Genomic DNA, 24,008 nt, shown 5'->3' on the forward strand with positions numbered 1-24,008 from the left:
ATAATGGTTGGAATGCAAGTCTTTACAGGTAATCAAGTCTTAAAGGTACAGACAATGTTTTTGGAGAGAGGGTTAAACACAGGCTAAAGAAATGTGTATTGTCTCCAGCCAGGACAGTTAGAGAGATTCTGCAAGCCCAGGCAAATCGTGGGGGCTACAGATAGTGTGACATGAACCCAAGATCCCGGTTGAGACCGTCCTCATGTGTGCGGAACTTGGCTATCAGTTTCTGCTCAGCGATTCTGCGTTGTCATGTGTCATGAAGGCCGCCTTGGAGAACGCTTACCCAAAGATCAGAGGTTGAATGCCCGTGACTGCTGAAGTATTCCCCGACTGGAAGGGAACACTCTTGCCTGGTGATTGTCGAGCGGTGTTCATTCATCCATTGTCGTAGCGTCTGCATGGTCTCCCCAATATACCATGCCTCGGGACATCCTTTCCTGCAGCATATCAGATAGTTGGCCGAGTTGCAAGATTATGTATCGTGTACCTGGTGGATGGTGTTCTTACGTGATATGATGGCATCCGTGTTGATGATCCGGCACGTCTTGCAGTGGTTGCTGTGGCAGGGTTGTGTGGTGTCGTGGTCACTGTTCTCCTGAAGGCTGGGTAGTTTGCTGCGGACAATGGTCTGTTTGAGGTTGTGCGGTTTTTTGAAGGCAAGAAGTGGGGGTGTGGGGATGGCCTTGGCGTGATGGCCACATCATGGCACATTGGAATAGTCATGTCTGTGGGTAACAGTGGCACAAATAAGGGAATCAGCAACAGAAGAGCTGAGACAGGGAGATTGATGGAGGTGGAAATAGGTGGCCATAAGTGATGGGGCAAAAATGAGCTCAGAAGGTCACCTAGGGATCAGATGTGACACCAAGGTTGCAAACAAACTGGTCTATACTCAGACTGCTGCTAGGGAAAGGGATAGAGTTACTATAGGGGAATTTGCAGCAATTTGCAGTGAAGAAAAGTTATCTTTGCATTCCAGGATGATCTTGGAATAGTTTTAGCAGGTGACAGCAATAGCAGAGTTTCCAGTTCAATTAACTAACAGCTGCTTTCAATTTGAACACAGAATGTACACAGGACAACGCAAGACACACTTGTGTCCTGAATATCCAAAGCCAATGCTCTGTTCCAGTCTCAAGTTCCAATATGATCTTGTTAGGTCTTCATTTCTCCTCATTTAAGACTCACTTTACTACCTCCCATCAATTCATCCTTTCTCAGAATGTCACAAATAGAAATCCTTAAGCTCTTTAGTCTTACTTTCTCACGGTTATCATCATGCTTTTGAAATCCAAGCCTATTGGCATCACATCGTGACTTGGGCTTCATCATCTCTCCTATTCCTTCCAACATGAATGGCGTCCTGAACTATGGCCTAGCCTTTTACTCAGACTTCCTTAATTAAATTTTTTTCTGAATTAGACTTTTTTTTAAAAAGGTGATGCACATAACAATTCGTATTGTATTCTGATAAAACAAGTATTCTTTTCCAGTGCCTTTAGGATAGACTTTGTGTATTCAAGCCACCATATAAATATGTTAACTGTTCAATCAGTACATGATTGTAAAACAAAAGGTATTCCAATCAAACGAATCACTTCATTGGTCAAATGATGTCTTCAATAATTTATAAGTCATCTGATGATCCCTATCAAAGTTCATATGCAACTCCAGTTCCAAACTTAGGTGGATATCTAGCATTGCCCAATAAATGCATTGTACGATGTACTCTTTGTTAATAAATTGATGTATTTTACAAATTTGGTATATTGTTGCATATATTTTATACAACCATAATTATTTTAAATGTGATAATTGGAGTGACAGACACAAATTAGATAACTACAGCAATCTACATTTATTTATTCGTGCAACTATTATGCAAGGAGGTTTAAATTCATTAATGGGATTGGGCGTCTCCAACACCGCCAGCATTTAATGCCCATCCCAATTGCCCTCAAGGCGGTGGTAATGAATTGTCTTTCTGAACTGCTGCATTCCAGTGGTAAAGATACTCCCACAGTGCTTCCAATTTTTGAGCCAGCTACAATCAAGGGAAGCAATAAGTTTCTGGTCAGGATGGTGTGCAACTTGGAGGCGAACTTGTCTGGGGTGGTCTTCGCATGTGCACCCTGACTGATATTCTTTAGTTACTCATGGGAGTTAAAAGCACTCTATCTGTATTCTTTATCTTTTAAATTTATGAGCAATGACACCCTGAAAATAAAACTAATTTAATTGGTTAGAGCTCACTGCTACAACGTAAGAAATAGGAACAGGAATGGGCTATTTGGCCCCTGAAGACTGCTCCACCATTTAATAAGATCGTGACTCATCAGACTGCAACCTTACCTCGACTTTCCTGCCTGCCTCCCCATAACCCCGATTCCCTTGTAGATTAAAAAAATCTGTCTAATGCTGCCTTGAATACATTCAAATGATCCAGCCTCCAGTACTCCCTGTGGAAGAGAATCCCAAAGATTAATGACCCTCTGAAAGAAGAAATCCCTCCTCATCTCCATCTTGAATGGTTCTAGATACCCCCATAAGGGGGAAACATCCTCAACATCTATCTATTCTGGTCACCATATTTTTAAAAAAGGATAGAGGTACTGGATAGGGTGCACGGTTGTAATTCTCAGGAAAGGATGCATAGGATGGATCTCTGTTCCCTTGAAAGGCTATGGGGTGGGCCTAATGGAGGGCTTTAAAATAACGAATGGTTTTTGATGGAGTAAAGACAGTGTTTCCACTCATGGGGAAGAGCAAACCAGAGGTCAGCAAAATAAAATAGTCACCAAGGAATCAAAGAGTGAATTCAGAAAGGATTTATTTGCCCAGAGAGTGGTGAGAATGTGGAACTTGCCACCACAGGGAGTGGTTCAGCAAATAGTCCAGATTCATTTAAGGGCAGGTTAGATAAGATAATGATGATAGAGTTAGATGAGAAAGGCGGCTTGAGTGAAGAATAAACACTGCATGGATTGCTTAGGACAAATGATCCTTTTCTCAGTTGTGTATTTTACACAATCTATGTAAAATATACAAAGTCTTATCCGAATTTTCACCAAGAGCAGATTCACGAAATCCTTGAAAATTTGTATTAGAACGTAGAAATAATTACACAGAACAACAAAATTGCAGCTAGTAATAAGACATTTCAAACAGAAAATCTGTGAAAAGACACGAGGTAAAGAAGCTCTCTTAAAATGGAGTGGGAGCTCATCCACTGGTAAAAGATGACAATTAAGCACTGCAGCACAATGACTAACCACTTGCAATATATAATACAGGCTTAAGAAAAGCTGCTTATTCATGATTTATTGAAAATCTAGAAAAGTATTAACTTCATTATAATGCCAAAATAGAAACTGCTTTGGGTTGACAGCTATACATTTTTAAAAATACATTATTTTGCCTCTCCCGTGGCTCAGTGGATCAATGCCCTAACCTGGTACAGTATAAGACCACACAAACACCCGATTTGTACTCATTTGATTTCATCCAGGGTAGTCCTCGGAGAACAATAGCAAGTAGCTTACGCCCTCAAAATTGGGATGGTGGTGAAAAAAGTCTGGCAGAATTTCTTTACATGATTAGACTTCAATAATACGTGTTGGAAAGTAGGTAATAGTTGGGCAAGAATAAGTTTGGCTATAATGAAACTTATAGCCAGTTAGCAAAGATGTCTGCATCCATGAAACATAACAATATGGACCCAGTATTGGAGGGCTGATTGCATCTGCGAAATTGTATCTCAAAAGCAAATCACTGATTTCAAGAAAGCAATGGAGATATAAAAATATAAATCTGAAACTTATATCCATAAGTTAATTTCAGCTATGAACAACAAACTTGCATTTCAGCTACAAACAATTAGAAGCTTAATGTCTTTAATGTAGAAAAATATGACAAAAGAATTTCACAATAAGCAACAATGGGCAAGAGAGGAACATAGGAACTTCTAGATAAAGACGACCAAGGTTTACTTTTAGAATACCTGTACTTGCTATGATAGAGCAAAGGCATGGTTAAATAAATAAGATTTGAAAACATATTGAAAAAAAGGGAGGAATTATGGCAAGCGGCTGAAGGTGGGTGCTCCAGAAAATAGGGCCAAGTTATTTGAAAGATCTGTCTCTGATAATGACAAAGGAGCATCTTTGGAGAGTGCAGAAATATTAAGGAATGTTAGATGTACATTCCAACACCACAAAAGGTTCCAGTGCAAATTTTGAAAGGATGGGGTGGTCAGAGGTGAGAACTGGTGTATGAGAGCTCACAATGCTATCAACTCACAACTTCTACCTTTTGTATACACAATGCTCCTCAAAATAAATGACAAAACCCAAGTAGGAACCACATTCTGATACATTTACACAGCTAATCTGCCGACTGGGATTTGGTGATTGAAATTAGACATTTATTCAACAACTTACTTCAAATCCAAATTAAATGTAGTGTGTCTTCTGTATGTAAAACATACCTATATCGGATCAACCAGATAACGAGCAAAATCAGCATCGACACCAGGGATAGATGTGACATGACTCCAAAACCCTGAAGTCACTTTCTCACCCCTCAAACTGAGAAGTCCCTGAAATACCAATTAAACATCTGATCTCAAATCAGCAAAGGTCAACTAATGAACCAAAACCTGCCAGTTTTTTCCCCATTAGCTACCCTTTCTATACAGGTAAGTGAGATTTATTTGATAATGATATGCCAAGTATATGAGAAGTTTCAAATGTGAAGATCATTCCAAAATTAAACTTATGCCAGATTTAAAATCAAGCTTTATGGTTCAGACAGGATTCTGGAGACAACACTTGACTGAAACATTGTTCGGATTTTGGGTGAAAATGATGGAAAGGAATTCTATGTACTTCTCTGATCACGTTAAAGCTAATAGAAGCTTAATTTCTAGTCTTTTACCATATCAGCCTCTATACCTGACGTACTTAGTGCATTAACATCTAACTTAGCCAAATTCATTAAAACATTATTTCTGCAAAACGCCAAGTTATTTAGCATTTACAGCCAAGTCCCTCAACTGAAAGGGGGCAAACTTTTCTTCAACCAATTACATTTAACAGATACAAATGAGTAGGAACAGAATGTGTGACTGGTTCAACAAGCAACCTCAGTAGGATAGGTCTGAGTCCAACAATTAATTGATGGTACTGCACAGAAAGATGCTAAATTAAATGCTTAATGTGAAAACATACCAAAACTGAGCTAACAATCTCAGAATTTTGAAATGGCCATCTAATTAGTCCCATTCCCTTGCTCCTTTTCAATAAAGGCACTATAAGAGTTGTTTTTAAGTCTCATTTGATTTCAATCTACTCAATCTGTGTCGACTTGAAGTTGCTTAGTATTTTCACAATTATTGATCACAATTACTTTTGTAAACAATACACAAGGAACAGTAGATGCTGAAAACATTCAGAGGTCTGTCATCTCTGTTGAGAAAATAGATGAGTTAACATTTCAAACTTTGGCCCTTCATCTCTCTATTCCTTATTGCCTTAAAATGTTGACAGTCTCCCTAAAGGCCTGTCCAGATCAAATATAATTATTTTGCAGTTGTAATGATAGCAAAACATTATCATTACTCTACTAAAACTGACAACATCTAGAATACACACAAGCATATTAATCCAAAGGTCACACTGTGTTCCTCGAGAGAGTGTGCTGTTTAGGCATCCCCAAACTGCAATCAATGGAGATCAGTTGAATTGATGAGAATTTATACTCTTATTCTGTTCATTTTGCTGAATAAACCCTTGAACAAGATGGACCTTGTTAGATGAGGTGCAACTGGAATTTTCAACTACATACTCACTTCATAATTACTGCTAAACACATTCACTGTCCCTGAAAAGCTATTCGCTGCAATGATTAAAAATTCCACATAAACTTGTGTATCTTTTAATCTAATCATATTTATTTATTTTGCATCTGAAAATTAAAAAGTGACAGGCATTGAAGGTGTTTTACTTGTATGTTAACATTTCAATGTGATTGCCTGCCTACCTCCTTGCTGACATCACTGTTGCTGCATGTAAAGATATCACAGGATCCCGATGGTGCAGAAGAGGCCATTGAGCTTGCATCAACTCTGACAGATCGTCTTACCCAAGCCCTATCCCTGTAACTCTGTATATTTACCCTGCTAATCCCCAAAACCTGCACATCTTGTGATACTAAGGTTTAACGTTTATTTATTAGTGTCACAAACAGGCTTACATTAACCCTGCAATGAAGTTACTGTGAAAATCCCCTAGTCGTCACTCCAACACCTGTTCAGGTACACCGAGGAAAGATTTAGCATGGCCAATGCACCTAACCAGCATGTCTTTTGGAGTGAGGGAGGAAACCGGAGCACCCGGAGGAAAACACGCAGACATGAAGAGAGTGTGCAAACTCCACACAGTCACCCAAGGCCAGAATCAAACCTGGGTCCCTGGCGCTGAGGCAGAAATGCTAGCCACTGTGCCGCCCATCTGGCCCTAGTTTTCCCGATCAGAATCGCACGAGCACTCCAGTGCCCTGGAGATTAATCTTCAGTTCCTGAAAAAAAAACCTGCAAAAAGTTGGCAACCCTACAAAACCAGTGAAGTGTCTGCTTCAGTAAAGAGCTGCAAACTTGCTCAGAAAGAAGCTGTGGCTATTAGTTTAGCCAATTCAGATCTAATCAAAATGCATTCTTATTGCTATCGCTTCACATTTGGTTCAGGTAACCACCGCACAAAGCCACTGAAATAAAGAATGTTTACATCAATCCAGTGGACTGGCCACAGTCAGTCAAGCTCATAGTCTCACTATATTAATCGAAGGCAATTTGAATTCTCAACACGTATCATTTGTACTGAATTTGCAGACTGCCCTGAGTTACGTTTAAAATTACAGCTATTATTTAAGTCAAATGCTTCTTTTTTTTTTTAAAAAGAAACCTTTATACTCTGTGCGAAGGTGAGGGAGGAGGAGAGGGTGGATGGTTTTTGCACTCGATGCTGTTCCTCTTCACCCTGCATAGTCAGGTTACGTTGGAAGAGCGTCCAGGTCACTGAGTGTTATCTGGGTTGGTGATATATCCCCCTCGACTTGGTGCCAGAAAAGAGGAAAACCACGCCACAGAGATTGCCAGATCTTTGTGGACAGCTTTCTTTGAGGTAATTGGCAGCAGCCATGCTTTGCCACTGACCACAAAATCTGGGCCATTGGGAAGAGCCACATTCTGAACACTTATTTCTGAAGAATGGTGTTGTTGATATTTCTACAGTCCAAAAAAGACTAACCACTACTGTTTTCTGTCCATTAAACAGTTCAATTCTTGCGTCCCTTTTGGGTCATGCGTTAGTTTTCAACTAGTCCCTTATGCAAACTTTATTACGGAACTTTTGAAAATCCTTATACATTTAATAGTGACTTCTCTTTTCAAAGGTGTGCTAATATTCTGATTACTATTCAACTTTGTTCTTCAAATAGCAACTGAACTACCATTGATTAAAGCAAATTTTCAGTGCACTTGTATCTAGCATTTGGACAAATCGTGGCTACAGCTTGATACATCACTTCCCATCAACCGTTCCTTGTGATATTACTTGAGTCATTACAGAATACAATTTAAAACCCTTGATTGGGTGAAAATCTTGCAGTTCACTCCAAGATATTGTTTTGTACAAAAAGAGATTTTAGTGCAATTTTAATTCACAATCATTGTTTCATGCAAGCCATTGAAAGATGAGTTTTATTGTCAGCATAACACTCGTCTTTCACTAATTCGATATGATGAACACCTGCCAGTTGCAAATATCTTAAGCGAAATAAGATTTTGGGCTGTACCATACTCAAGGGGAATTCATGACCTACTTTTTGGAAACAATAAACAAGGGACAATAGGTGCTGAAAATACTTACATGAATTCCCATTGTGTATGGACCCCACAACACAAAACTGCTCTCAATTCAACATTAGGATAATGGAAAAGCACTTCTGAGCTTCCCATCCATACTGTTGGGCAATGTAGAGGAAACTTTACTATGTATCTAACTAAGCTATATCTAATTTGAGAATACTTGTAGTTGACATTAATGTTCCCTATTTTTAGAATAACATTTACAACATTTTTTAAAGAAAACAGTTATCTGGCAGCAGATGAGCTATCTAAAATGGATATTTTTTAAATTCATTTGTGGGGCATGGGTGTCGCTGGCTGGCCAGCATTTATTGCCCATCCCTAGTTGCCCTTGTTCAGAGGGCAGTTGAACGTCAACCATATTGCTGTGGCTCTGGAGTCACATGTAGGCCAGACCAAGTAAGGACAGCAGATATCCTTCCCTAAAGGATATTAGTGAACCAGGTGGGTTTTTCTAACAAACAACAATGGTCATCAGTAGACTGTTAATTCCAGATTTTTTTTTGTATTGAATTCAAATCCCACATCTGCCGTGGCGGGATTTGAACCGGGGTCCCCAGAATATTAGCTGAGTTTCTGGATTAATAGTCTAGCGATAATACCACTAGGCCATCGCCTCCCCTAAAGAGCTATTAACAGAATACAGAATTTTTTGACAACAGATTGTAGAGCTATTTAGTGCACCAAGTAGTTTTACTTGCTAAACTATTAAACTTAGAAATATAATTAAGCAAAATTTGGTGCACTCTGTGATCGATAAGAAAGTTTCTATAATGCAATTCAAAAGGAGACTCAGTTACAATTATTAAGCAGCTTTAACATAGAAAAAACAAGCCATAGTAACAGAAAAAAAAGCCAACGATACTGAAAGTAAGGATGGAAATTGCAGGGGAGCTGGCCATAATCTTCCAATTCTTCTCACAGGGGTGGTGTCAGAGAACAGGAGAATTGTTAGATCCTTCTTCAAAAATAGTGCAAGGATAAAACCACACTGCTGGCCAGGCAGTTTAGCCACAATGGTAGGAAAGATTATTGAAATGATAATTCAGAACAAAACTGTCTCATGAACATTGTGGATTAATTTTAAAATCCTAACATAGGTTTGTTACAGGTAAATCGTGGTTAAATAACTTGCTTTGAGCTTTTTGATGAGGTAACGGGGGGGGTTGATGAACAATGTATAATTTTTAAGTTCAATATGTATATTTGTGTGTGAAGTAAGGCAAAAAAGGTTCAATTTCATTTACCTTTTGTGAACCTCGGTGTGGGGAGGTCTGAATGCACTCCTGACTGAAAGGACAGGTCTTTTGGGTTTGTTTGTATTTATACACATTTTAATAAGATATTTACAACTGCTGAAGATAGAAACTCGTGAAAAGTTTAGTGATCGTGGGGAAGAAAGCACAAAGTAGGAAAAAAAACTTTACTGTTACCTAGCAACAGTGGAATACAGAGAAAAGACAGGAGAGAATTCAGGGAGTGTCAGAAAGGAGACAGGAATTTTTAGTTCTCTGATAAAAGCTAGAAGGCTACTGGGGGTAGTTGTTACTTGAATAGAAAGTGATCAGTTTGGCAGAGGTACTACTGAAAACTGAATTTAGACAGCAGTGTTTGGGTGTCCCAGGGAGAGTTACATGTTGGGTGAAAGGCATAGAGTAAATATTCAGGAATTCATTGGAAGAAAACAGTTTGCAACGGTGCCAGTCACAAGCAACTGTAAAGTTATTGCTGGGGTAAAGCAATAGTGTGAATCTGAAATACTTTCACATGTTTGTATTGAGATCTTTCCAATCTTTTTTATCTGATATAATATAGTTCATTTTCCTTGTTTAATAAATATTTTATTCCGTTAAAAGTTCAGCAGCAGACTCCTGTGAATTTGTTCAGTAACTTTCCTCCACGGTTTCAAAAGAAAAAGTTGGGATCTATCAAGCCAGGTCTCACTCAGACCTAATTTTTACCCAGTAATATCAGCTGGGATCATAACAAGGGTAATGTGGTTCGCATACATGGACTTCAAAAGGAATTCGATAAAGTGCCACATAACAGACTTGTCTGCAAAGTTACAGTCCATAGCATAAGAGACAGTAGTAGCATGAATGCAAAGCTGGCATAGTGAGTGGAAACAGAGCAGTGGTGAATGGCTATTTTTCCAGACTGAAGGAAGACATATAGTGGGGTTCCCCAGGGATCAGTGTTTCAACCTCTGCTTTACTCATATATTAATGACAAAGAGTTGAGTGTACCGGGCACAACTTCAAAATTTGCAGATGACACAAAACTTAAAAGGTGAGGAGGATAGTGATACACTTCCAAGACAAAATATATAGGCTGGTGGAATGGGTAGATAAGTAGCCGATGAAATTTAATGCAGAGAAGTGCAAAGTGATTCATTTTAGTAGGAAGAATGGTGAAAGGCAATATGAAATAAAGGGTACAATTCTAAAAGCATTGCAAGAAAAGAGGGACCTGGTGGGTATATATGCACAAATCTTTAAAAGGTAGCGGGGCAGGCAGATAATAAAGCATATGGGATTCTAAGCTTTTTAACTAATCATGGAGCACAAAAACAACAAAGTTATGCACTGCCTCAACAATGCTGTACAAATATGTTTTAAGAAGGACATGACAGCATTAGAGTGAATGCAGAAAAGATTCACCAGGAATGATTCCAGGGATGAGTCAGAGCAACAACAGCGTGGAAACAGGCCCTTTGGCCCAACTGGTCCATGCCAACCATGGTGCCCTCCCAGCTCATCCCAATTGCCCATGATTTGGCCCATATCCCTCTATTCCTTTCCCATCCAAATGCTTTTTAAATGTCGCTTCAGTTATATGGATAGTTGGAGAAACAAAGATTGAGATTCGATAGAGATGGTCAAAATGATATAAGGGATCAGGATTGAATAGATAGGGAGAAACGGTTCCTGTTGGCAGAGATGTCAAGAGCCAGAGGACACCAATTTAAGACAATTGACAAATGAAGCAATGGTCACATGAAACCCTTTTTTAATGTGGCAAGTGGTTAGGATTTGGAATGCACTGGCTGAGAGGCAGATTCAAAAGACTGTCAGAAGGGAATTGGATAATTATCTGGAGAGAATAAAATTACATGGCTTTAAAGAAGGCAAGTGAATGGGACAAGCACAATGGGCCAAATGGCTTTCTCCTTGGGATCCAGCCATTCTATGATCTAGTCTGTTTAAAAAAAACTATTGTGAGACCCACAAAAGAGAAAAGTCATATTTCTGGTGAAACATAATACTCCATGGGTTACAGTTGCCCTGAACAATTTTCATAAATTAGTTCTCATTACTTTTGGAATTGACATTGTTATGATCCTTGATCTGTCACCAGAACATGGGGAAAGATCCAGTTAGGTACCGATAACTTTTTGTTTAAAGTAGATAAAGATCGAGATTAAAGACACCTGCTTTTGGAATAAGGCCACAAGATTCCACATGTTTGAACAAACAAAACCAACTATACAAGTTCAGAAAACTAAAACCATTTACAATATGTACCTTCGTATGCCAACATTCAGAGTAAGTTTGAGATGCATATGAATTATCAGACAAAGAGTGGTCGGACACATCATGCTACAGAGTAAATAACAGGTGCAACCAAAAGATTTCTCAAAAAATCACCCAGACATTTGTCCCACTGCGAGTCAACCAATCTCACTGAAACTTCATCTTTTGCACAAGGGTCTCCAATCTTGACCTTTGAAGATCCTCCTTGATGTTCTCTTAAAGTCACTCCCACTTGGACAGCTTTAAGAATGGTCCCCTCACAGGGTTTCAATTTTGCTCTCCAAAGTTCCTCCTCTCTGGATTCCCGAGTACACTCAAACAAACACTTGGCTCTGCCAAGCAGAATATCATTTCTCCAAAGGGCTATCTTTGCCCCAATGGCCCTCTTCACTTAAAGTCTGCTGCCTGCAGCTCTTTCTTCACGTTGGAGTCTGTTTCTCTGCTCCTTTCTGTTAACTGGGAATTGTCTGTCCATTTTGCCTTGGTGACACTTGTTGGCTGGCAGAATTCCCGAAACTGACTACCTCAAGAGGAGCTGTTCACTGAACCCTGAACTGATCTGGAGACCCATCAAAACACTCCCAGAGAGTCCCACCCTTGTTACTAGGCAGGAATCAGTGCATGGGAACATCCTGTACCTTAAACATTGCAATCTCCACAGACTTCTAATTTAGCATCTACTGATAGAAGGATCAATGGATTCCATGACAATATTGTTAGTTTTCAACATGCAACTTATTATGCCCTGCAAGTAGAAAGAAATGTGCAAGTGGCATAGCCAAAACTAATCTGTGTAAATAGTTACGGAATTGGACCTGAAACGTAGAGGTTGCAAGTTGAAATCTCACCACCACAAATTGTGAAACTGACGTCAATGAAACTGTTAATTTGGGCCTGGACCAGGAAAACAAATGACAAATCTGTCAGATTGTGATAAAAATCTAAATGACTCACTCCTATCCTTCAGGGATCATGCTACTTCTATATACTCTGACCTGCAAACACCTCCAGGCACTGTACCTCCCAAAATGCAAATCAGCAAAGAAAAAAGAATAAGAATGTAGGATGAGTCAATTGCCAATAATTGTTCTTCATCATCACTGGGTAAAAAACCTTGGAATTTCTTACGAGCATTGTCATCATAAAGACTGCTTCACTTCACCACAATTTCAGGGCAGTTAGGGAAGGGCAATAAGATGTTGCCTTCTCTGCATCTCAAGAATGCTTTTAAAAAATGCAATAAATGACATGCCTAATTTTAGTGTGTTCCACTTACTACATACTGCCCCAATAAGTGATTATAACTCATGGTATTCACGCTGAATCCTATAGAACAGTGCATTTTTATTTGCAAATATTCCCCGTCCTAACATAAACACGGCAATTTTAAAGAATGCATTTAAACTGCCAAAATTGTGAATATAATTACTAGTTTGTGGTTTCAATGCTAACAATTCCTCAGGAATCATAGCAACCCTACAGTACAGAAGGAGGCCATTCGGCCCATCGAGTCTGCACCGACCACAATCCCACTCAGGCCCTACCCCCACATATTTACCCGCTAATCCCTCTAACCTACGCATCTCAGGATTCTAAGGGGCAATTTTTAACCTGGCCAATCAACCTAACCCGCACATTTTTGGACTGTGGGCGGAAACCGGAGCACCCGGAGGGAACCCACGCAGTCACGAGGAGAATGTGCAAACTCCACACTGCCAGTGACCCAAGCTGGGAATCAAACCCAGGTCCCTGGAGCTGTGAAGCAGCAGTGCTAACCACTGTGCTACTGTGCCGCACAGGAAGAATTGTTCAAAAGAATTAAATGCAGACTTTACTTATGGAGTAGAGCAAATGCATAAATGCTGAGATACAAGAAAACAGAAAAATGCTCTTGCACATTCCCACTGTAACAAGCTGTTTCACCGCCCCCACACTGCTTCGCCCAGGCAGGGCTATTCAATGACTGGCAAACTCAAATGCAATATCACTACTGTTATGGTTCAGGTCAGAAACTCCAAAGTGTTTTATGGAGCCCGCCTGGATCATAGGTTTTGCACCTTGATTTTGGCTAGGATAAGCATGATGCGTTTCACTTCAGGTATGATTCAAATGACCCAGCAGAGAGGTTATTAATATAGTTAACATGTATGAAAAGAAAATTAGCAATATCTTTTATCAATTACAAACAAAAAAAACAAATGAATGTATAATCCTTAACGAATATATCTAAGATGTTCCAATCAACCAAAACTGTTGCCAAAGACAAAACCCTACTGGAATTGAGTCCTTTGGTTGGAGAATTGAAAACTTTCCGCTTTGTAAGTTCTAGCAGTCCTCTTGACACACCCAGAACAATTTGAATTCAGAACAGCTTCCCAGAACCCCAAGTAGACTCTGGTCAATCCACCAACCTGTTGGACTTTAACCTGGTGTTGTGAGACTTCTTACTGTGCTTACCCCAGTCCAACACCAGCATCCCCACATCATGGCAATCCACCAACAGCAGATTTTCTACTCCAGGAAGGCAAGACGATGTTTTCAGATAACCAAACAAAATAGGGAGCGAGAATTTTTTTTTGGTTTATATATCCAATTCAATCCAATCAAAGTCCAATTCAAAGTCTCAGCAAGTGAGACATTCCAGATCCAAGCTGACAAGACAGGCCTCTCACTTCTTGTCTTGGGCTTGATCTACATGATCCAAGCTGATTGGAGCAGGCACTGCATCTCCTCCAAGGCTTGATCTTATTTGCATCTTAGCCAAAAGGCCGAGATGCCGCTTTAAAAAATTGCTTTAAATGAAGCCTCAGTGTAACCTCACGACTTCAACCAAGTGCAGAATGTTGATACTACACTTGATCTTAGCCAAAAGGCCGAGAAGCGATCGAGAAATACTTCTTTTCAGCTTGATGTCCCTTCTAAAACTCAAACCTGCAGCTCCAAACTGAAAAATAAAAGAGCTCCTGTCACCTGACTGCCAACCAGTTTTCCTCCTAACAATGCAGGGTCGTAAAAGCTAATCTCATAAACACTTCCCATTTAAACCACTTAAGGAGCAATAAAAGGAGCCCTTGCCCAGCAACAATGACATCAGCTAAGGCTTTGAGCTACAGAGAACAGGATTTAAGAAACTCAAAGATACACTGACGTCACACTACAAAAATAAACTGTTAATTCACTCTTACTAAACAGTTAAACTTAGCACTGTAAAGCCTCTCATTCATTAGCTTGGAAATTATGCAATTACCTACCTGCTGACATTTATGTATATGTTTACTGTACGGGCGGGATGTAGTGAAACAAGTAATACCATGAATACACTGATGGCTGCTGCATTTGAGGATTCCCAAACAACATACCATACTCTACATTTTGTTTCCAAATGATGGAGGTAGAAAGATCTTTACTGAATATCAAGAAAAAGCAAAAAGCTTAGATTGGCCAAATTCTGAGGCATGGGAACTTGCTGAAGGAGGACTAGAACGATGCAGACCAAGAGGGAAAAAGGGAATAACGTTAGAAAACTTGAAAATGGAGGAAAAAGTGCAGGACCATACAGTAGAGAAAGGAGCCGAGGACTGATTATTAGCTAGATCATGGCTATTCCATTGTAAAATCCAACGGCACCAGTTAGATCATGAATCTTCAAAAATGAAGAACTTTAAAAGATGCCACTCTTAAACAAATGTCTTTACGGTGCTCTTCTCCCAATAATTTGCTAAAGGACCAAAGGAAATTCTCAAAAATTGATTTTTTTTCCAATAAGGCCACCAGCAGCAAAAAGTTATTCAGAAGGTTTTCAGATATTTACTACTGAAAAATCTTGATTGTTAATTATAAACCCAGTAGAACACACCAGTGACTAAAGCTGGCAAAAAGAAATATTCACTGCAACTCTGCACCCAGGCTTAGAAATAAATTTATAACGTAGAATAGATACATGTACTGTAACAAAGTAATTCAATCAGGAGATCCAAATGTCATCAAGCATGTTAGCAACGTTTGAACTTATCATATAACGTAAACACCTAAATGGAAATCCGTTTTAATTCCAAAAGATATTCAGCACAACACAACCTTATTTCACACTCGTTTCTGAGCTTTAAGTTCTAAAAACTTTATTTGCTTCCTCAGACGACAAAAGAGAAAGCTTGACATGCGGCTTCAATTTTTAAATATATGTCAAAATATATATTTTTTAAATAAATGTTGCATGTTTAAAGAAGCCATTTCTGTACCCTCCAGGCTGCCACAAAATTCAAAACAGAACAACATAGCAATACAAGAGCATAGGATGAAGCTGTCTTATCTTAAAAGGGCTGCCAAAGGCAAGGACTCAGAAACTGCAGGTTGTCAACAAGTCTGTCACTTGTGGTGGCAGCCATTAAAGTAAACTGAAATGATGAATTGACAATGTTTTTCGACCTCATCAGCATTATAATGAGCCATATTAAGTGTATTTTTTCTGTAACATACTGACAGCAATACAATAAATATTCCTATTGACAAATCAAGTTTAAGTCCGTACAATGGGGCAAACTGTTTTTGAATAGTACCATGGGATCATAGATTGTTTATACCATGAGGTGTATTTCAGATCACTGTCAACAACACAAATATTAGGAATGGAATGAACTTGTGTTTAAAAGTCACATCCACAGCTTAGTTTTTGTCTTCTTACCCTCTCTGCACATGGATAAAATGGACTGACCAGCAATGCAAAACCTGCTATCACAGCAGAATAGCAACCAACCGAGAGCTTCCTGAAAACCATGCTGTGCAACACTGCTTGACATTTGATGTCAGTGGCAGAGTGCATTCATGAAGCTGCAAAAAATTACATTTTGAGGTGGGTCTCATTTTCACCAAAAGAACTAGTACCTCACCATTACAACGATTGAAGTTGTTGTTGCAGCACTAATATGGAGCAGTGGCTGTGGTGTAGGCGAATACGAGCATATATACAAACTAGGAGCAGGAGTCGGCCATTCAGTCCCTTGAGCCTTCTGTGCCATTTAATAAGACTCCACTTTCCTGTCGACCCCCTAGTCAATCAAGAATCCATTTATTCAGCCCTAAAAATATTAAGTGACCCTGCATGCCCCACTCTCTGGGGAAGAGAGTTCTACGGACCCACGACCCTTTGAGAGAATTTATTTGCCTTATTCTTAAGCTGTATCCCCAATTCCAGTCTCTCCCACAAGGGGAAACATTCTTTCAGCATCCACCCTATCAACTCCCCTCAGGATCTTTTATGTTTCAATAAGATCACTTCTGATTCTCCTAAACGCCAATGGATACAGGCTCAACCTTTTCTCAGGGGATCGCCCCTCATTCTGGGAAGCAGGCATGTGAACCTTCCTCAAACTGCTTCTAATGTAATTATATCCTTTTTTATACAAGGAGACTAAAACTGTACAGATGTGGTTTCATCAATACCCCCTATATAACTGTAGCAAAACATCCTTACTTTTATGTTCCTTTCCCCTTGCAATAAACCACAACATTCCATTTGTCTTCCTAATCACTTGCTGTACCTGCATATTAACTGTTTGCAATTCATGCACCAGGAAATACAGATCTCTCTGTACCAGAGTTTTGCAATCTCTCTCTATTTAAATAATAAGCTGATTTTTATTCTTCCTGCCAAAGTGAGCAAGTTCACATTTACCTATGTTATACTCCATCTGCCAACTTTTTTTTGCCCATTCATTTGTGAATATATTATGACCATATATTATTAGGTCCCGCAATCCAAATCATTGATATAGATTGGAAATAGTGGAGTCCCAACACAGATCCGTTACACTCCACACGCTGCATCTTGCTAACCCGAAAATGGCCCATTTATGCCTACACTCTGCTTCCACTTAATTAACCAATCCTCTATCCATAACAATGTTACCCCCCTACATCACAAGCTTATTTTGTTTATTAACTTTTCATATAACACCATTCTGAAAATTCAAGTACAGTAAATCCACAAGCTCCCTTTTATCCATGTTGCTTGTTACTTCCTCAAAAAATTCTAATAAATTAATCCAATACGATTTCCCTTTCACAAAATCAAGTTGACTCTGCCCAATTGCATTGGGACTTTCTAAGCGCCTGCCTATAACCTTCTTAATGATAGATTCCAGCATTTTCCTGATGACAGATCTTAAGCTAACTGGTCTATTGTTTGTGGCTTTTGGTCTCCCTATCATGAAGGGAGGAGTTACACTTGTCCACCTGCCAGGTTTCAACCAAATCCAAAAATGAATGAATGACCATTTAATTTTGTTGTTAATTAAGGAAGGAATGCTGGTCAGGACACTTGACATACTATTTTTTGAATATTACCATGGGATCTAACACCCTCAGATCAGCATTTCATCAGAAGGATCCACCTCAGTATTATACTTGAATGACAACCTATTTTACACCTCAATGCCCTGGTAAGACTAATTCACAAACCTCTAACCCAGAGGCAAAAGTGCAAACATACAAAATAAATGGTCACTTGGTCAAAACGACCCTATCAGGAAAATTAAAAATAAGTACTTTACAAAGCACACTAACAAATGCATAATTAAAAAATTGAATTGTAACACTTATACAGGTTTTTACAATTTTAAACACACTAAAAGGAAGACCAGGTCCATTTAGTTCAACACATAAACACGGCTTCTCAATAAATAGCATATAGTGAACATGTTGTCAAATATAGTTTGATAAGGACGGATCTTACCGTTTCCCCTCACCATAACTTCAGTTGAGAACATCCAGTTCAACAAAAAAGAGGTGAAATGTTTATCAAAATAGCAAAAAGCCAACATCAACACGAGAGGTACTGAAATTGGTTAAATATAGGGCCGAAGAAAGGAGAAAATACAATTACATAAAAAGACAATCAGAATGCACAAAAAGTGTTTGTTGGATGAACTCTGTTCAAACAGTAAATGTTTCTCCCGAATTTGGCTACACAAGATTTTCAGTGACTGACCTCAAGATGTTTGGATCGCTTTTGCTGTGCTGCCTCAGCCAGTGACACAGTTCCTGACCCCTGGCTCACATCACATCAGGGAAGGGGGGCAAAAAGCTCCTGCTGCTCAAGCCCAGAACAGAGCAAGTTCCGGCATGCGGGAACCTGCTGTCAGCAGAGCCCGAGGCTGCGGCCTACCTCTCTCTATGCTTCCTACATTCAAAGACGCGGCGCTGAAAGACATCCGATTAAAAAATAAACATACCAATTAAACCCACCTCGGCCGCAAAATTCAAAGGCCAACCGCACCCCGCCCCCACCCGGGACGTGGCGCAAAAAAAACCAGGGAGAAACTCACCTGGATTCGGGATGTTGGCCTTTGTACCGGTCCCTCGGAATCAGGTTTAGGAGGGACCGGGACCAGCAGAACCCCGCCTGGGCTTCGCACCCAGAGCGCGGTTTCTCGATTCACATACACACAACGATGCTGCTGTTATCACCGCCGAAACCTCCACCAACACCGCCACTCCTCCCGCACTTGAGGCCACAAGACTGCCAGTATCCCAGGGTACCACGCGCTCCGGAGATCTCGTCCCGCCGCCCTCCCAAGCAGGACTGCCAGTATCCCAGGGTACTGCGCGCTGCGGCCTTCCCATCCCACACAGAACAACCAGTATCCCAGGATACTGCGCGCTCTGGCGTCCTCCCCGGGCAGGACTGCCAGTATCCCAGAGAGCTGCGCGCTGAGGAGGTCTGACAGGATTGTCAATAGCCCAGGGTGCTGAGTCTGGGTATATTGCCGTCCGAAACCAGCGCCGAATATTAATTGTTGTTTTATAATTTATCTTTGTGGATTGTCTGTAGCCCGGACGGTGTACCCCGGATGATCGAGCAGGCAAAAATCCGGGAGGTGAGAACATCCAGAAGGTGAAGCCCTGGAGGGTTGTGGAAGACTCACAATGGTCATTGTATTGTGATGGGGATGTGCATGTTGTTGTATTGTGGTGTGTGATCCCCAGCCTTGGAGAGAGAGCATACCCCTTGGCAGGGAAAACATGGGAGGGCAATGCCCTGGAAATTCAAAGATAACCTACAACGAGCCCTTTCTTAGTGCAAAGGGGGTAGTTGTCGGCCTTTTGGTTAAGATCAAGTGTAGTTATGCGGATGCTGCACTTGGTTGAGGTCATTGGGTTGCATTTAAGCTTCATATGTTTCATATGAAGCAATTTTTAAAAGTGGTATCTCAGCCTTTTGGCTAAGATGCAAATGACTTCAAGCCTTGGAGGAGGAATTCTCCGCCTCCTCCAGTCAGCTTGGCTCATGCAGATCAGGCCCAAGACAGGGTAGAGGATTGCATGCCCTGTCTTGTCAGCCTGGATCGGAAATGTCTCAACTTGTTGAGACTATGATTTGGACTTGATTTGATTGAATTGGAAAAGTATTTTAAAAAAGGGGGTAGTTGTTCATTATTGGTTAAAGGACGTGAGCCGTCAGCGCTGTTATTGTTGTTGCGACCTGCTTGTTATTGTAATATGTTATTTGTACTAAATGGCATGTTTGGTGTTGATATTGATGTAATGTACTTTTTGTATTTGTAACTGTTTTGATAATAAAAAGAGTTGGCCTAATTGGAAGAAAAAGCGCCGTCTGCGATTACTGAGACATAAATCAGAGGGCTGTTCCAAAAATAGTGGACCTGAGCGAGGAGTTGATCGCATGATTTTTTAAAAATTGGTACCGGCATAGCAAGCGTTTTCTCTCCACAGAGCAGACAACTTAATATTTTGGACTAAATCAAATTATTGGAAACATTCACCAAACTAGTCACCGTCTGAGAAGAGAAAATTATGAAAGGAGGGGGAGAAAACCTGCACACACACACGCAAGAGAGAAAGTGGGTTGATCTGTAAACTGCTTAAAAAGAATATGGCTAAATGGCTGGTGATATCAATATAATAAGACAAAAAACATAAAAACCAATAAACCTGAAACATTAATTCTGTTTCTGTCTTCACAGGGTAGTCTGACTGACTGACCATTTCCAACACTTTCCATTTTTCTGACAGAATATGTGAATAGCTGAGGTGATGTGGACCATGAGGCAGGTTTGAAATGGAAATAGGAAAAGCTGACAAAGTGGAAGGGAGTCCAGAAGACTGAGAACTAAAATGTAGGCCAACATTAAGGTTGCAGATGTACCTCACAATCAAAGTTTCTGATGTCTTCCCAGAGGCTAGATAGACTCGGACTTTTTTTTCCTGTAGCGTAGGAGGTTCAGGGTGACCTTATAGAAGTCTATAAAATAATGAGGAGCATAGATCAGCTAGATAATCTACATCTTTTCCCAAAGGTAGGGGAGTCTAAAACCAGAGGGCATAGGTTTAAGGTGAGAGGAGAAGAGATACAAAAGGGTCCAGAGGGACAATTCTCCATGCTGTAAACCTCTATGTCTATGACTTTTAATATTTTTCCAACCCTAACTCTTCTCCTTACCATGGAAGTATAATGCGACTACTACATCTCCAACCACTACCCCCCCCCCCCCCCCCGCCCCCCGCCACACAACGAGGACAGTAGAAGAGCTTGCCACTTCTTCCTTAAACAGAGGCCCAGCCGCACAGTCTGTTTTAATCCTTATACGGTGGACAAATAACTGCGAGTAGACGTCTTGTTAGTACAACCAATATTTATTTAAGACACACAATCAATAATCACCCACCCAACCAACAATAAGTTATCTTACAGGAAATACTAAAGTTCAAGTCCAATCCAAGACCTTGACTTAACTTTGTGTGACTGGCAAGTACCCAAGCAGATATTGGCCTTTATCTGTGCGCTGGTCTTAGTCGTCCTCTGCGTAGTCTGGTCCTTTGGTCTGGTCTGGCACTCTGGCTCTGGTCTTCCTTCCTTCTCGGGTGTGGTGGCTCTCCTCGTGCTGGCCGTTGCTGGCGATCGTCGCTGACAATGGTCACCGTTGTTGTAGCCTGTTTGTGGGGTCAGAGAGAGAGAGAGAGATTCTTGGTTGCGCAGCACCCTTTATACCCCGTTGGGTTTCGCGCCCCTTTTGGTCATTGCCAATCAATCGATCAGGACTTGATCACCTTGATCGATAAAGTCCAATCGGGTGCTGCCACACCAATCTCTGGGTCTATCCCCAACAGCCATGTCTGCAGGTGCTGGGGGCACATAGGGTTCACACCTCCCTCCCAAATAAGGGGCTACGGTGCCCCTATGTCTGGTAAACAACCCAGTTTGACCAGAAAGTCTCTTTTGTCCTGGAGATGACCCATATCCTGTGTATTCAGTCGTCTGGGTTGCAGCCTGTTTATCTCTGTCTTTTAGGTGGCAGCCTGTCATTTTAGTTCTTGCCCAATTGTCCCAGAATGCTTTACAAATCGCCATTTTAGGTGGCCCGTTTGGCCACAGACCCCCCTTTGATCCTGAACGCGAAGCGTGATGGATCACAAACTCAGGACCGGTATCTGTCAGGAATTCCCCAGTCACTCAACAGTCAAGTAAGGCCCAGGCATTGGCATGCATAGTAATAACACATCTCTACAACATATTGACATTCCAGAAGCTACAGACAACAACACTCTACAAATACAAACAACCACATATCCTAAACCCCATTATTACAATAAGCTAGTTACCCACAAATACAGACAATCAGAGATCATAAACCCCATTATTACAATAAGCTAATTACCCACAAATACAGACAATCAGATATTCCAAATACCATTATTACAATAAACTAATTGTAAACCAACATTCAAACAAACATTAGAATAAAGTATTTGCAGATCTGAGGCACATTTTGGTAGTAGGATTTCCAACGGCTCATTAGTACAAATCACAAAATGGCAGGCTTCCTGTAAACATTGCTCTACTGAATTAGAAGGGACCATGGTTCAAGGGCGGACCCTAGGTCTTGCCTCCGGGTGATCCTCTTTTTCCATCGGCTGAATTGGACTGTGAGGATGATTAGGTATACCAGGGTGAACAAAATCAGTAATACCGCCAGGTGTGACATTATGCGAACAAATGGGTGGATTTAGATGTTTGAGCCCCAGTTCCAAAGGCCATCCCACCAAGAGGTGACTTTAATTTCTTTAATTCCCCTTTTCACCTCTTGGGTCTGCTGTATTACTTTGGTGAAGGTTCTGTGGGCTGTAGCCAATTTTACCTGAATCAACTTTTGGCTAAGATCAAGTGTAGTATCGGATCTGCACTTGGTTGAGGTCATTAGGTTACGCTGAGGCTTCATATGTTTCATATGAAGCAATTTTTAAAAGCGGCATCTCGGCCTTTTGGCTAAGATGCAAATGAGCTCAAGTCTTGGAGGAGGATCCTCCCCCTTCTCCAATCAGCTTGATTCATGTAGATCAGGCCCGGGACAGGGTGGTTTAGTCGCCCGCCCTGTCTTGTCAGCCTGGATCGGAAATGTCTCAACTTGTTGAGACTCTGAATTGGATTTGATTTGATTGAATTGGAAAAGTATATTAAAAAAAAAAAAAATTTTTTTACCTGAATCAGGTCCAACTCCGCCGGCAGGAGTTTTAGGCTTGTGTCATATTTCTCATGGTACTCCCCTAGAGTCTGTCGGAGCTCGTCCGTGGCGTTCAAATCTACCCTCTCCCTCTTATGAATGTCTATTAGTTGAATGAGGCCCACCCTGGCTGGTATGTCTGGTTTGATGCAGAATGTAGTGTTAGTAATGTTACAATGTGTCGTGCCATACTGATACTGTTTCAGGGAGGTGGTGAGACAGTATCTCCCTGCTCCCTTGTAAGCTACCCGAGTTATGTCCGTGTCCAGGCTACAAGCTTCTACTGAGCAATTTAGGCTTGTGTTTGTTCTGAAGCCACACAGTGCATGCTCATTTAAGTAAACTGGGTACGGGGCATGCGATTATTTCGTCAGTTTGCTGACATCTGTCCAGAGTAGTGCCTATGAGTCTCCCTTCTTTCCCCACTGCATATGGTAAAGTGCTATCGTACCCTATCCAGATACCCTCATGGATAGTCCCTATATTCTCCACTTCAGTCCGACCCGGTCGTCAGTGATTATGGGGAGCCCTAATATCATTCCCAGGGCTTTCCCTGGAGTCCGTCTGCAGTTGTCATTGAACCAGACTTTGGTCAACTGTCGCATCTGGCAGCCAGATAACTCGGGGTGTTTCTTACCCGTAAATAGGTGTTCCATCTGTTCTTCACTAATCCAGGACGGAACCTGTCCACTGCGTACCTGCTCTAGGTTTTCCCTTAGCTGTTCTATCATCCACTGTCCGTATGCACTACATAAAGTCCAGTTCTGTTGTCGGTCATCATCCTCTAATTGTTCCCTGATAATTTGATTGATTGTCTTGGCGTGTCCTTCTAACACAGCTACCATGTGGCTGCTGGCTGTGTTCCCAGTCAGTTCCACTTCAGCATCTTGCTGATTGTCCTTATTGATAGAACTTAGTGTCTGTTTAACCTGTTGGGTCAGAACCCTAAGTTATTGTCCAGGTCAGCTAAATCAAGGGCGTTGATGGTTGCTACCCCTGCCCTGTATGCTGTGGCCATGTTATTGACTAACT

The 24,008-nt window shown here is 40.8% G+C and overlaps 1 protein-coding gene and 1 non-coding gene across 3 annotated transcripts in view; both read right to left on the reverse strand.

Annotated features, from left to right (window-relative positions):
• Positions 1-18,984, reverse strand: part of fbxo34 (F-box protein 34) — a 38,345-nt gene extending 19,361 nt beyond the window's left edge. The window contains exons 1-2 of one of the 2 annotated variants that reach the window (XM_078233880.1): positions 18,783-18,984; positions 18,446-18,657 (exon numbers count right to left, since the gene is read on the reverse strand). The gene's annotated coding sequence lies outside the window, so the exon portion shown is untranslated. The remainder of the gene's footprint in view (positions 1-18,445; positions 18,658-18,782) is intronic. The other variant, XM_078233881.1, reaches the window with a different exon arrangement.
• LOC144507401 (U2 spliceosomal RNA) lies at positions 14,147-14,345 on the reverse strand. The gene has a single exon (XR_013500092.1). It is a non-coding gene; the product is annotated as a U2 spliceosomal RNA (small nuclear RNA).
• Positions 18,985-24,008: the final 5,024 nt, after the last annotated feature.

This window comes from Mustelus asterias, chromosome 18 (genome assembly GCF_964213995.1).
Source record: "Mustelus asterias chromosome 18, sMusAst1.hap1.1, whole genome shotgun sequence".
Taxonomy (NCBI): domain Eukaryota; kingdom Metazoa; phylum Chordata; class Chondrichthyes; order Carcharhiniformes; family Triakidae; genus Mustelus; species Mustelus asterias.